The sequence below is a fragment of the Prionailurus viverrinus genome, chromosome B1, assembly GCF_022837055.1.
Source record: "Prionailurus viverrinus isolate Anna chromosome B1, UM_Priviv_1.0, whole genome shotgun sequence".
Classification (NCBI taxonomy): domain Eukaryota; kingdom Metazoa; phylum Chordata; class Mammalia; order Carnivora; family Felidae; genus Prionailurus; species Prionailurus viverrinus.
The window spans coordinates 174956456-174972283 of NC_062564.1; the positions used below are offsets into that span (position 1 = coordinate 174956456).

The 15828-nt window shown below is 43.2% G+C and overlaps 1 protein-coding gene across 1 annotated transcript in view; it reads left to right on the forward strand.

Annotated features, from left to right (window-relative positions):
* RELL1 (RELT like 1) overlaps positions 1 to 15828 on the forward strand; it is a 69305-nt gene that overhangs the window by 16787 nt on the left and 36690 nt on the right. The window lies entirely within an intron of this gene.

Here is a 15828-nt window from a genome sequence, read left to right on the forward strand (position 1 = left end):
AAGAAGCAAGGTCCAGGAACTCAGTGCAGCTAAGAACAAGCTGGCTTCCGCTTTTGCCTCTTTCTTAGCAGGAGCAGCTTCGGTGCAGAGCTTGGGCCCTGCCGCGGACCTCGGTTCGAATCCTGGCCGTTCTCCGGATGAGTGACCTTGACTTCAATATTTTGTTCTTGAACATGTCCTCATTTCTAAGATGGGTTTGATAATAACACCTGCCTCAGAATCATGACAAGTAAAAAAAAAAAAAAATGTGAGTAGAAATGCCAGGCACATAAATAAGTACTCGGTAAAGTTTCCGGTGCTGTTAGTGGCTGGTGGTAGAGTGGATGAACTTCCCTGAGGCCTTGAATGTGGGATTGGTGAACCCAAACACTCCACAGGAGAATCAATCTTTCTGCCTCTCTGCCTCTGCCAGTCTTCCTCCGTGAAGCCCTTGCGTGGCTCCTGCCGGTTCAGTGACACCTGTTGTTTTCCCACGTGGTTAGTTTGTGTCGTCTTCTGGGTGGAAGCTACTTGGCTGAACTCCGACCCTGGCAGGGACAGATTGTGCCAGAAACCAGGGACCTAGAAGATCCCAGAGGCCTGGTCCTCTGTGCCAGCTCCCTGTCTGTAGAGCACTGGAAGAGCCACGGGTTCCTAAGGGACCCCCTTCCTCACCCCCACTCTTGTGTTTTTCTGGTGGAAACAGGCTACCTGGGCTTGTCCTCTTCTGCCTGTTTGGTGGTTTTGTCCTGACACTTGCCGTTCGCTTTCTCCCACAGTTTAAATAATTTCTTTCTTTCTTTTTTTTTTTTTTTTAAATGTTTTTTTACTTATTTTTGAAGGAGAGAGAGAGAGAGAGACAGAGCATGAGCTGGGGAGGAGCAGAGAGAGAGAGGGAGACACAGAATTAGAAGCAGGCTCCAGGCTCTATGCTGTCAGCACAGAGCCCGACGCGGGTCTCAAACTCACGAACCGTGAGATCATGACCCGAACCGAAGTCGGACACTCAACCAACTGAGCCGCCCAGGCTCCCCTAAATAATTTCTAACCTAGTCCCTGCTTGGCCTTTTGCAAGGAATATACACGAACAGATCTGTTAGGAATTGCAACCCTGTGAGAAGTGGGCAGTGGCTTTGGAAAGGGTATGTAAACTCCTCTCCTGTGTACTGTCCCTTTACCAATCTAGCAATTTGGAATAGAATGGAGTCCTGTGAAAATCTCCTTCAGGGCCAGTTCCCCAGGCTGGGGTTAGGAATGTGCTGTTTGTGGCCTCCTTTGGAATCTCTGCTAACTGGAACCTTCTGTTGATTCCGATGAGCCCGGGGGCTTGCTGGTAGATTAACATCGTTCAGAAAGGGCTGACCCAACAAGTGTGTAAAGCTACAGGGTATATCAGTTGTCCAGCTCTGAAAATATTTATGTTTTTTTAACAAACTGTCAGTATTTGGCAAATGGGTGTGTAAGTACACTGGACATTGTGTCCTACAAATAGCATCTTGACAAAACTGCTGGTCAGGTTACAGGGAGAGTGGACACTCAGTTACCCAGGAGCCCTTCTGGGAGGGGGTAGAATCTGCTTTCCCAGTTTTGCAGCGATCACCTGACAAATGGTTAAGGTGCTCACACCCTATCCCAGGAGGTGTGATAGGCAGGAGGCAGGACACCGGCCCCTCCAGCTGGGGAGACAGGTGTGTGTGACTTAAACCGGGGTTTTCCTGTGAGTTCTATTTCACATTTGGGTTTCCTAGCTTGGACCACAGTCCTGTGGCCGGGTGACGTGTGCTGTGTGAAGGGCGTGGGGAAGATGTCAGCAGGTGTGAGCCGTGGTTCTTCTTTCTGGCTCTTTTCTCTGCCTCTACCCAGTGATGTCATGTTAGGCCACTGTGGGTTTACTTGCAACATGAGGATCTCACCCACACTCTTGGCTATCTCCTTGGGATTAGGGGTTTCTTTTCTTTTTTTTTTTTCTTTTTTTCTTTTTTATTTTTTTTTTCAACGTTTATTTATTATTTTTGGGACAGAGAGAGACAGAGCATGAACGGTGGAGGGGCAGAGAGAGAGGGAGACACAGAATCGGAAACAGGCTCCAGGCTCTGAGCCATCAGTCCAGAGCCTGACGCGGGGCTCGAACTCACGGACCGCGAGATCGTGACCTGGCTGAAGCTGGACGCCCAACTGACTGCGCCACCCAGGCGCCCCGGGGTTTCTTTTCTTTTTAAAAAATATTTATTTATTTTTGAGAGAGAGAGAGAGAGAGGGAGAGAGAGAGGAAGAATGAGCGTGAGCTGGGGAGGGGCAGAGAGAGAGAGGTAGACACCAAGTCTGAAGCAGATTCCAGGCTCTGAGCTGTCTGCACAGGGCCCCGATGCAGGGCTTGAACCCATGAACCATAAATGACCTGAGGGGATGTCGGACACTTAACCGACTGAACCACCCAGTTAAAAACCCACAGAGGTTTTGATAAAATAATGAATGTAAAAGTATCAAGTGTCATTTGGATAGGAAATTTTATATCTTGTATGGTGTCTCTAGCTGATGTGTATGATTGAAGATTTTCCTCCTCTTGTCCTTTGCTTTCTTTCCCTTCCTGCCTTCTTTATCTGAAAGATTTTTAGATGCCATGGAACACTGTCAGAACAAATTATGTTTGTGCCAAGTATTGAATTGCTTCTAAGTACAATACTTTGGGATAATAATGTGAAAACATATGTATGTGAACAAGATGATTTTCAACAGACAGGAACAAATTTTCCTTTCCTTTTCATAGTTGTGGAGGGGTAAAACAGTTATACTTTAGAGTGGTCTTTGGCCTTTGTAGTTAAAAGTTAATATTGGGTAATTTTATGCTGCTGGGATGTTTTTTAAAAAAATTAATTGATTACAAATTTCATCTTGCTATAGCTGGCTTTAATTATTCTTTCACGAAGAAGATTTTTACATTAGAAAAAGATGCATGAAGATTTCAGTATTTGTTATACATACTAGGATCATTTTGAGAGAGGCAGCCTTTTAGGGTTTCAGGGCGTTACAGTGGATGGATGTGGACCTGGGCCCCAGCCCGGCTCTGCCTTCAGTTGATGATGGTGTAACCTGCCTGTTTACTGTGAGGTGTGTGTCACTAGCTAAAACTGAAGGCCACCTCCACTCTTACAGGCACTATTAGTGGCTAAGAGTGAGGGGCCTGGAGGGTAGTGAGAGGACCTACCTTACAGATGTTGTGGAAATGAAATGACTTTGTACATGAGGCTTCCGGAACAGTGCCTGCCATACTGTGAACACTCAGTAAATGCTGCCATCACAGTTATTTTAATGTAGCAGCTCATTTCTCAAAACATACCACTTGTCAAAAAGGATCCAAAGTGAAGATTAGATTTCTGAAGTTTTGTTGCTTTAAAGTCACTTGAAACAGATGACTTTTTAAAAAATCCCATTGCTTTCTTGTTTGGACAGAATTTACAATTCAAAAGGTGCAGAAAGGGGGAAAAAAAAAAAGTGTCTCTCTAAACCTGTTCTCCAGCCATCTAGCTCCTCCGCAGAAAACAGACAGTGCTCACAGTAGGTAAAGACTTCTAAATTTTAAAAATCCCCAGACTGGTGACACTTGAAAATAGCAAAAGACGAGGAGGGGCAGGGGAATGGGGAGACGGAAAAAGAGGAGGAGAGGATTCAGCTGGGGCCTGCACTGTGGAGCCCTCCTGTCCCTGTAGCAACCACGAGCATTGCCTTTGCTTACACCCCTCTCTGAGGACCCCAAGATGTGCCCTGCAGCTCAGGGCCCACTGGCGTCGCTTCTGCCTTCTCTGCCTTGGGGCCATGTGTGGTGGCTTCCTCGCCTATGTCCCAGTGCAGATGCTGGTGAGTTGACCTTGCTCCAGTCTGGGGTGAGGCCGGGTCAGATGAACCTTCTGTTGTATTCTGAATGCAGACCATTGTTTGAAGGACTCTGGAAGGTTCAGGAAGAGTCCAGAAGTTGAGTTCCTTGGCTTCTCTAAACACTGGGATCCTAAAGTTAATCCTCTCCCAAGGAGCAGCTGTGGGGTTGTGGCTGTTGTCTCTGTTCAATCTTTTGATGCCCTTGGGGAATTGTGTTTGGTCAGGGAGTTCTGTAGCCTTCAGAAGTAACTTCAAATGGTAAATCTGACAGTTTTGGAGAATGTTGGGGACTTTCTCTGACTCTGCAGTTTTCCCCTTCTAGTTTCATTTGAAATCTATGATGATAAATATTTATAATTTCCATCATTATTTTAAGCATCTTTGTTTCTTTATATTGACCTCACCCTAGTTTCAGCCCTTTGTTCTGGTAACTAGCTTGGGTTCAGGAGTGATTCAGTTTTGTCCCCCATTCTCCTGCCTGTCAGGAATGTTTGTTCCCTTTTTATCCAGCCAAATTCAGTTTTTCTCTTGAAGCCCAATTTAAAGTCCCTTTTCTTCCTGGATCACATGAATTACTTCCCTTCCCACACCTGTAGTACATATACAAAGAAAGCGAAGCTTAAGGATGGGTTGTGCTCCAAACATTCCTTTTTGAGTAATTGGGTTGGAGATTCAAATGTATTTTCCCATTAAAAAATAATAATAGGCTCCCACAAAGGGTATTTAAAAAATGATTAAGTGGGATTTTGTGAGCTTTTCTTTTTTTTTAATGTTTATTTATTTTTGAGAGAGAGAGAGTAGGGGAGAGGGAGAGAGAGAGGGAGAGAGAGAATCCCAAGCAGGCTCCACACTGTCAGCCTGGAGCCTGATGGGGTTCGAACCTACCAACCGTTAGATCATGACCTGAGCTGAAACCAAGAGTTGGACACTCAACCAAATGAGCCACTCAGGTGCCCCATTTTTTTTTCTTAATATGGAACATTTTACTTTTTTTTAATTTCACTCCCTTTTATTTTTGAGGGAGAGAGAGAGAGAGAGAGTGGACGAGTGGGGGAAGGGCAGAGAGAGAGGGACAGATGATCCAAAACAGGCTCTGTGCTGACAGCAGTGAGCCTGATGTGGGGCTCAAACTCACGAACTGTGAGATCATGACTTGAGCTGAATGAAGTCAGACGCTCAACCAACTGAGCCACCCAGGCGCCCCCCTTTGCGAACTTTTAATATCCAAATTGAAAGAATGGTAAAGTGGGCACCTGTATATTAACCACTTGGATCCAACATTTTGCCATATCCGCTAGCTGATCCTATCTAGCTAGCTATCCATCCTTCCTTGCTGGACCATTTGAGATCAAGATGCCCAGCTATGAATCGGTACCCTGGAGGATGCCAAAACGGAGAGTTCAGCAGTTTGGATTTTGCCTGATGGACAATGTAACAATGTTACATTTCGCCCTAAATACCTGTATCATTCATCTTGTGGGATTTAGGACTTCCTTCTACATAACCACAGTACCATCATTATACCTGAGAAAATAAACAATGCATCTCTAATCCTGCCTTAACCCAGTTTCCTCAGTTGTCCTCAAAATATACTTTATAGCTGTTTTGAAATTTTTTTATTGATTAAATCTCTGAGCCAGGCTCCAGTCAAGGTTTACTTATTGTGTATTTGGTTATATTCGTTTCTAACAAAAGCGAACATTTGGCCAAGGACTGGGGAAGGGAAGAAACTTTCTTGGCCACAGGCAATATTTTGAAATCTTTGGCTACTCGTCCCTCCCTGTTTCCCTCTCCCACAGGTCTGGGGTGCTGCCGAACTCTCCGCTTTGGCATCCTCCAGGGTACCGCTGATCTCACACAGGTATTAGCAGAAGCCTCAGGGACAGCTGCGTTTTCCAAGGGACGTCTTAGCGGAAGGCTTCTGAAAACCAGGGATTCATAGCTGGGCATTGCTGATTTATGCACGATTTGCTGGGGAAGGTGTCTCGGCCCCTGTCTGTTCCCAGAGTGGTCTTCACTGTCCCGAATCAGAGTTCTGTGCTCCAGTGTCATGGAACATTTCAAGGACTTTGGCAAAATAATGGTAACTGAGTGACTGGGTGCACTGTCATGGGTGGGTGGACTCTGGGCGGCTGGATCCTACCTGGATGTCCCCTCCCTGCCTGGTCACAGATTCAGAGTGGGGGTGGGGAGGGCTGTAGCAACTGTTTATCTGGAAGTTGTATAGAAGTTGGCGGTGGCCTGAAGTTTCACTACAAAGGTTAGCACTTATTTATATACTGACTTCCATTGTCTTTCCGGTTTCCCTTTGAGCTCATTTGTTCTCCCCATTCATTTTAAGCTTTTTAAAAATGTGTCTGCATAGATGCTCTGTCTCAATAACTGGCACTGTCGGGGATGGTCTTAAAAGCTCTGTGACTTTGGTTTTATCTCTGTAGCCAAAAATAGAAATAATTTGGGGATGATTTAGTTTTGTAGAATTTGTTATGTATTTGCCCCTATCATTAGTATATTTGTACTTGATTTAAACTGTGTTTTAGTTGTAGTGTAATTGATTTAAACTGTGTTTTGACAATTAACTTAATAAAGCAGGTCGTTTTGCAGAAGCTCCTAGATCAATCATGCTAAAGTGGTTTTTGAGAAGCTGCATGTGGGCTGGTCGCGAACACCTGCCTGGTTTTCATGCAGGCTCTTACCGGTTTTTAACTGTGTGACTTCAGACTCCCCGAATCTGCGATTCCCCTTCTATAAAAGGATAGTACCCACCTCGTAGAGATTTGAAACCCTTGGGGCCCAAGGCTGAAACTTTACAAATGTAATCCACTGCCTCAGAAGCCGAATCAAGGGGCTCCTGCCCAGGTGGCTCAGTCGGTTAGGCGTCCGACTCATGATTTTGGCTCAGGTCACGATCTCATGGTTTCATGAGTTCGAGCCCCACGTCGGGCTCTGTGCTGGCGGCATGGAAACTGCCTGGGATTCTCTCTCCTTCTCCCTCTGCCCCTCCCCCAGCCAATGCTATCTTTGTCTCTCTCAAAATAAATAAACTTAAAAAAAAAATCTGATCAAATATGTCAATGCTTATGCAGCACACTCACCGGAATAGAGGTCATATATAGCTTCACATCAGAGCAGAACAGGTGTGGCCACCAATGTGCTTCTCAGATTTGGTTTTGCTATGAAGTGAAGCATAAAAGTTTTTGTTCTCAGGGCTTTTTGGATTTTGCCTGATGGACACAACAGGGTCAGCTTGTGTTTTTTATCTCCAGTCATGCTTTGCAGATGGGGCTGGAGAAGGTTGGGAACGTGGAGAGCCATGGAGAACCATTGGCTGAGCTCATAATTTTTCAGCTGAGCAGACTGAGGTCCACAGAGGTAAAGCGACTTGTTCAGATCACAGAGGTAGCCAGTGGCAAAGCTGAATGAAGAAAAACCCTTTTAGGGAAATGTACATCTATTGATCTTAGTAATCTAGACCAAAAATAGACTGCTCTTGGGCACCGTGATTTGAATCTTCACTAAAAACAAAATAGGGCGTGTGTGTGTTTAAAAGTGATTTTCCAGCCAGGCTTCGTGTGGGTTATCTATATACCGGCCAGTGCCTTTTCCATCACTGAGCTGTCAGGTCACCCTGCTGGGAAACCCTAGATTCTGAGAATGTGTACCCTTTCCTGATAAAAGTGGAAGGATACCTATCAGAACCATCAAAATGTCCCTTGGTTGGAGCAAAGCTGCTTGGGAGAGGTCACAAGGGCCTCCTTATCTGTAGTCTCTGGTTATTAGCTTCGTCTTCCCCATTGTTTAGCAACCTCGAGCAATGCCCACTGGGTTTGAGGAATGCCATTTCCAGGCTTCTCAGCTCCTCTGACCACTGAGGTCAGTTGGAAATACAAGTATTATTTAGAAACAAGCTAAAAAGCTGCTTTTGATTTTGGGGGTTGACTTGGAGCCATTTCTTCAGAGCTCTTCCTCAGTTCCTTGCCATCTGCAGGCTTTTTTTTTTTTTTTTAATCACGTCTTCTTTTGTGACCTTCTTAATGAGATGTTGGCAAGTCACAATACAGTGGGTCCTCAAAATGCAATGAAGAAACCAAACCTGGCTGGGTCTAGGAAAAATCCAAAGGATTTTGATAAACACTGGCTTTTGTTAAACATTTTTTTACTTGTGATGTTGCTGAAGGGAATCACATTCCTCATTGAGAGCCAAGAACTCCCTGCTTCGGTGGGCTTGCTGTGTGCAGGACAAACTCCAGATGAGGCGATGGGCTTCTTTTTGAAGAGGCTGAGTGGACCTGGGTTGTGGCCTGGGTCAGATTTTGGAGTGGGGAGGGAGGTCAGAGACGGGGACAAAAAGCAGTTTCATATTTGTCCATTAGTGCTGGGCATTTTTTTTTTTAATTTTTTTTTTAACGTTTATTTATTTTTGAGACAGAGAGAGACACAGCATGAATGGGGGAGGGTCAGAGAGAGAGGGAGACACAGAATCTGAAACAGGCTCCAGGCTCTGAGCTGTCAGCACAGAGCCCGACGCGGGGCTCGAACTCACGGACCGTGAGATCATGACCTGAGCCGAAGTTGGCCGCTCAACCGACTGAGCCACCCAGGCGTGTGCCGGGCATTTTTAAAACCTATCCTACTTCCTGCTGCGATAATTGGAAACCACGGTTTTGAAGTTTGGGGAGTCTTTACTCTAAGTTGTGAAATAGGAGAGCAAACCAGCATTTAGCATTTTGACAGAGACGTAGCTAAATGATAAAATATTGTTGAAAGAGAACTAATTAAAATATACCTTACACACGCATTTGTACTTGGATGGTGCCCAGTTACATATAGGCGTGGTTTAACGTATGTGGAGACCCAGGCTTCCAGAAGGTAAGAGGAAACAATATAAAGGCAAGCAGCATCCAGACGGACTGGTTTGAATTGAGGCACGGCCACCAAGTAGCGGGGTGACCTTGGGATGGTTGCTGTACGTTTCTGTGCCTCCTTTCCCCATCTGTAATGTGGGGATAGACCTCTAACTCTGCCCTAAGTTTGTTGTGAAGATTTGATGCTTAGCTTAGCGTTGGCTCCTAAATGCTCTGTAAATGTGGTAGTTATTGTTGTCAGTGGTAACAGAGAAATAAACCACTCTGAGCCACACCTCCATCTCTTCTGGAACACCATCCCCCAAAACAGTTCTCTTCCTAGTTTACTATGGCTCTATATGCTTTTGGTTCTGACTCTGATCGCTGGTCCCTTACTGTGCTGGGCTTTCCAGCTTGTGTGGACCTCTCCACATGGGTTAGCCTTGCTGGAGATTTGGGGTGCTCCTCTCGGCTGTGCCCTGAGTGCCTGTGCACAGCCCTCTCCTGTTCCTCTCCTGTTTGCTCAGTCTCTCCGCCAGGCCCACCTGCTGCCCCCAGATCTTCAACAGATGTCATCTCTTCCTATTTATTGGGAGAGAAAATGGAGGTGTCATGCACCGTGTGCCCTCAACTTCCTTCAGCCCACTATTGAGCTCTCTAACTCACAGACCCCCTGATTCAGGAAGAAGTGAATTTTTTTCCCCCTATTCCAGTATTTAATCTGTCTGCCTATGGAAATCTCCTCAAGGCTATCACTCCTTATTCCCTCTCAGTCTCTTCCTTTTGCCCTCTTCGTATGTAAATACATTGGTTTCCGCCGCTTCAAAACAAAACAAAACTCCAAACAGAAATTTCTTCCTCTCACCCTGAAGGTGAACTACCCTACTACTCTTTTTGTGCTTCTACTGGGCTTTTAGAAGGGGTACACTGAGCTCAGTCTCTCTCCTTCAACCCAGGAAATCGAATCTTACATTCTGGCCTACTGAAAAACTGCTGTCCAAGGCCACGAAGATCTATTTTCCTTCCAATTTAATTTATTTTTTCATTGTATGTATGTATTTATTTATTTTGGGATTTTGAAGTTTACTTCAAGAAACTACAGAAAAACAGGAAGTAAAGTACAAGGAGAAAGTTTAAAAAATTCCAAGCAGCTTCCTAAATTAGAAACTAATGGTTTCCCATGAGTCCTTAGAAACTTCTATGTTGCCTGACTTGTCTGAGTTCTCAATTCTTTTTCTAAAGAGTCTTCTCAGGTTGTTTGTTTCTTGTTTCTTTTTTTAAATTGTGTTAAGAACATTTAACATGAGATCAGCCCTCTTAACAAAGTTTTAAGTGCATGATACAGTATTGTTAACAGCAGGAACAAAGCTGTGCGGCAGGATAGAAACATTATACCCATTCAATAGCAGCTACCCGTTTTCTCCTCCCCCCACTCCAGGCAATCACCATTCTACTGTTTCTATAAATTTGACTATTTTAGATTTTTCGTAAAGTGGAATTATGCAGTGTGTGTCCTTCTGTGACTGGCTTTTTTCACTTATGTACATTTTTTCACTAATGCCCTCCTGGACCATTTATACTGTTGTCTATGGCAGGATTTCCTTTTTTTTTTTTTTTTTTTAAATTTTTTTTTTTAATGTTTATTTATTTGTGGGAGAGAGAGACACACACACACACAGTGTGAGCGGGGGAGGAGCAGAGAGAGAGCAAGACACAGAATCCGAAGCAGGCTCTAGGCACCGAGCTGTCAGCACAGAGCCCGACGTGGGGCTCGAACTCACGGACCGTGAGATCATGACCCGAGCTGAAGTCAGACGCGTAACCAACTGAGCCACCCGGGCGCCCCTGGATTTCCTTCTTTTTTAAGGCCGAAAGGGATTTGGTTGTATATGTACACCATCTTTTCTTTATTTAGTCATCAGTGAACAAACACTTAGGTTGATTCCATATCTTGTCTATTGTAAATAATACTTGCAGTGAATATGGGAAGCAGTTATCTCTTTAAGATCCTGATTTCAGTCCTTTTGGGTAAATAGGATAAGTTGGACTGCTGGATCATATGGTAGTTCTATTTTTAACTTTTTGAGGAACTTATTGTTTTACATAGTGGCTGCACCAATTTTCCATTTCCTTCCTATTTTAGTTGCTCTCTCTTGCAGCTTCTGACCTTGCTGACTGCTCATTCCTTTTGGAAACTCTATCCTCTGTTCTAGGGTAGAACCCTGGCTTCTCTCCCTCAGCTTCCTCATGGAGTGGATCCGGTTTCTCGCTGGATATTTCCATCTGGTTGTCCCCATGTTCAAAACTGAACTCGTGATAGCGTCCTCTCCATGCCGAGTATATTAGTTTTCTTGGGCTGCTGTCGCAAAGTACCACAAACTGGGTGGCTTAAAAAAGAGCCTCACACTTCTGGAGGCTGGAATTCCAAGATCAAGACCGGCAGAGTTGCTTCCTTCTGAGGGCTGTGAAGAAGAATCTATTTCATGCCTCTCTCCTAGCTTCTGGTGGTTTCATGGAAGTCTTTGGCCTTTAGAAGCATCACCCCATCTCTGCCTGTATCTCCACATTGTGTTTTCGCTTTGTACCTGTCTGGCTCCACATTTCTCCTTTGATAAGGACATGTGGGATTTGAGTCCACTCTAATGACCTCATTTTAATTTGATTACCTTTGTAAAGACTGTATTTTAATAAGGTCACATTCTGAGGTACTTGGGATACTTCAACGTTTGAATTGGGAGGGAGGTAAAATTCAACACATCACACCAAGCAAGCTTCCTTTTCTTTAAAGTTATTTCTCATCTTGATGAATGACATCAATGTCCACCATGTTATCAAGCAGAAACTTGGGCGTCATCCTTATCAAGTCACTTGCCCTTATATGAACTTGGGATTCAGAGCTTGTAGAACTTGAAGGCAAAATTTTGGAAGAGGAACCTTCATAGCATCCAACAGTTTCCCAGAGGGGTCTGTGATTCCCAAATGGCTGACCACCTCTGTTTTGTATCTTTTTTTTTTTTTCCTAAGGTGTCTATCACTTTAGTACAAAAGGAATACATACATATGAATTTTAGAAAATTATAGATAAGTATAAAAATAAAATTTAAAGTTATTCTATTATTCAGTTACCTGAAATCACTTAATATTTTGGTCATTGCTTTGTACATTTTATGCCTTCTTGCATTTTTAAAAAACTAGTTGGACCATACTGTATGTAAGATGTTGAATCAAGCCTTTTATATTCAACATTGTATCTTAAGTGTTTTCTCATGTCTTCATGAAATCTTTATAGTTTTAAATGATGCATATTATTCAATCAAATGGGTGGATAATGACTGACTTAGATATTTTCTTACTATCCCATGATCAAAATTCATATTGTTGCCATTTTTTTGTTTTATAGAGAGTGTGGCGACCACTTTTGCTATTAAATTGGATTCAAATAATTTGTTTGTAATTCAGATATGACTCAGCTGGGGAGAAAGAGAAAGATGGTCAATGTCTCTAAACAAGTCTTTAGTGTAAACTGAAGGAAAACTAGATTTGCCTAAGTTAACAATGTTTTAAGGCATTATTTGTGAATAGTTACTTTGTAATTTTAAAGTTATTTTTATTGAATTGCTATGGTAGGTCACAGTAGATTCTCAAGTCAACCGCTTTTTAGCAGTTCTTTGTAGTCTATAACAGGGCTGTCCAACAGAACTTTTGGAGATGATGAAAATGTTCTTAAAAATTTTTTAATGTTTATTTATTTGCTTTTGAGAGAGAGAGAGAGCACAAGCAACAGAGGGACAAAGAGCAGGAGACACAGAATCCGAAGCAGGCTCCAGGCTCTGAGCTGTCAGCACAGAGCCTGACGTGGGGCTCAAACTCACAAACCATGAGATCATGACCTGAGCTGAAGTCTGATGCTTAACCGACAGAGCCACCCGGGGGCCCCGAAAATGTTTTTTATCTGACCTGTCCAGTATGGTAGCAATTACTACCCATGTGACTACTGAACGCTTAGAATGTGATTAATGCAACTGAAGAACCGGATTTTTAATTTTACGTCATTTTTATTGGCTTACATTTAAAATGTTTATTTTTGAAAGTGAGAGAGAAAAAAAGCATGCGTGTGAGCGAGGGAGGGGCAAAGAGAGAGAGAGAGAGAGAGAGAGAGAGAGAGAGAGAATCCAAGCAGGCTCCATGCTGTCAAGTGCAAAGCTCAACGCAGGGTTCCATCTCACAAACCACGGATCACGACCTCAGCGGAAGTCAAGAGTCAGACGCTTAACCAACTGAGCCACCCAGGCGCCTCTTAATTGACTTAAATTTAAATAGCTACTTGTGGCTAGTGGCCACCATATTGGATAGTACAGTTCTATCAAGGTGGTGAGTAAACACTTTTACAATGCGTGCCTCTTCCTAAACACTCTTCTACGTGCTTTACATATTAATATATTTAATCCTTACGATGACTCCATGAAGTAGTCTTCTAGTTTCTATTTGGTGTATAAAAATTTACCTCAAAGCTTCGTGGCTCAAAACAACAACAGTCACTCATTTTGCTTAGAAATCTACAACTTGTCAGGATTCAGAAACAGCTCATGTTTGTTCCATGCATCACTAGCTGGGGCCCTCGGGTCTACTTCTAAGATACTCAGTTACAGAGTTGGCAAGTTGATGACCGTTATTGGGTTCTTTTCTTGAGGAACCTTTGGTTTCTGCACGGCAGGGTGATTAGTTTCCAAAAGCAAGTGCCCCAAGAGACAGGAGGTGGAAACTGACAAAGTGTCACTCCATATTCTATTGATCAGGCAAACCTCAGAGTATATATTCAAGGGTAGGAGGTACAGACTTCTCAGTTGGAGCAGTACCAAAGGATTTGGGGCCATGTTTTAAAATCATCCTAGAAAGATATAATCATTTTGATTTTATTTAATAATGAGGCAACTGAACATAGAACAATGAAGTAACTTGCCCAAGGTGACATGCCTAATAGATGGCGAAACTGTTATTCATGTCGGGCGTTCTGACCTTGTAACCCCAGTGCTATATTGCGTCTCTCTGTAATTCATGTTTCACTAATTTAGATTCATATCTTCTTCAGTTTTCCCATGGTAGAATAATTATGAGATTAAGTGACTGATACTTGTTTGTAAATCACAGACTCTAAATAATGTAGTATTTGCAAGGGTTTGCCAAATACCAAATGGATGATAAAGACACATTCTCAACCCCCTGATTCAGGAGGAGCTGTTGGCTCCAATTCTGAGCCCCTCTGCTTTTGTCCCTATTCCTACTGCCCTCCAAAGAGAATTGGTTGTCACTTCCAGATTGAAACAGACCATGATTCTGAGTAAAACTCTCTTGGTCTTAGCATGTTGCCTGCTTCACCTATTCCTGTTACATGGAATATATGTTACTAAAAAGGAATTAATAGGGACACCTGGATGCCTCAGTCGGTTAAGCGTCCGACTCTTTATTTTGGCTCAGGTCACTATCTTGTGGTTTCATGGGTCTGAGTCCCATTTCGGACTCTGTGCTGATAGCACAGAGCCTGCTTGGGATTCTGTCTCCCTCTCTCTACCCCTCCCCTGCTTTCTCTCTCTCTCAAAATAAATAAATAAACTTCAAAAAAGGAATTTTTAAATAAGACTTACTTAGAATTATAAAAGGAGTTAAAGAAATGTTTCTGGTTTTTACTGAAAGGCTGGTAATTAAATCCTGACTTAGATGATATATTTGTGCATTTTTAGGGAAGTGTGTGTGTGTGTGTGTGTGTGTGCGTGTGCGTGTACTTCCATTTATTTGTTCATTCATTTATTATATTGATTCCTGGAAGATAAATCAGAAAAAAAAATAGGTTATCCCCAATTCTAGAGATTGTCTGATAAAATAATGAAAGCAGCCTTTTACAAACCTAAGAAACCAGCAATTTCCTTTCATGTTCAAAGGTAATGGATATTTCCATGTGAAAGACTGATAGTCCTTTGTATGGCCTCTGGTTTGCAAATTGGGCTTCTGTTTGCTGCAAAAATGCAATGTGGTTATTTCACACCTGATATTTGTCCCATTCAATCATTGCCACATGGATTCTTTTTTATCAAAACACTCTTTGAGAGAGCTTATAATTAAGTGTATTTAGTTTTCCAATTTCTGAGTTTCTTTTCTGTTTTTTTCTTTTTTAATTTTTTTAAGGCAGAGGGAGAGAGAGAGAGAGAGAGAGAGAGAGAGAGAGAGAGAGAAAGAATGAATCCCAAGCAGGCCGCACGCTGTCAGTGCAGAGCCTGATGCAAGGCTCAAGTTCACAAATCACGAGATCATGACTGGAGCCAAAATCAAGACTTGGATGCGTAACCAACTGAGCCACCCTGGCATCCTCCTATTTCTGGGTTTCTTAAACAGCACTGTGAATCTCCCTGATGTAGAGAACTTCATTTTAGCACTTCAGAATCTGAGTATTCCAAATAACGAGCCTTCATTTCAATCAAATCTCACATTTCCCTTTACTTCTCATCCTGCCTGACCCCTTCCTTCGTTTGATAATTCTCTTCTCATTTTGTGTCTGTGAGCTGGTTTTCTATGTAATTTGCTCTTTCTCTGGTATCTTCATTGGCCATGTCTCATGACTGCACCAGGCTCTCTGCCTCTCACTGTCCTTCATGGAGGAGATTCAGATCCCCATGCGCATGCACCTCTTGGGAGCCTACGTGTGGTATCCCTGCAGGCTTGGATGTCTGCCACCTCTGGTAATAAGTCCACGTGATGCTTTGACATGCCCACAGGCAAACTTCTCCTTTTCTCTGAAAGATGCCTCCTTCCCAGCCGCCCTATTTTTGTTGTCATAAAACAGGTCCCTGCTGTTATTCTTTCTTCTGTTTACCCATGTGTATGCCTTCCACAGCATTTCTCTCAACCTGTGACCTGCCCATGTGTTTTGTTTAGGGACTGATGCCATTCTGGATTTTTCTCTTTCGCATATTTTAGGTCTGTCAGCTTACTAAACCCTTCTAGAACATAAGCTCCGTGAGGACAAGGATCTTTGTTTTACTCAGTGATGTATCACACACGCCTAGCATGGTGACTGCCGTAGTTGAGCATTTAGTATGTTGTCAAAATGGTTCGAAATGTTTTATGTGGATAATTTATT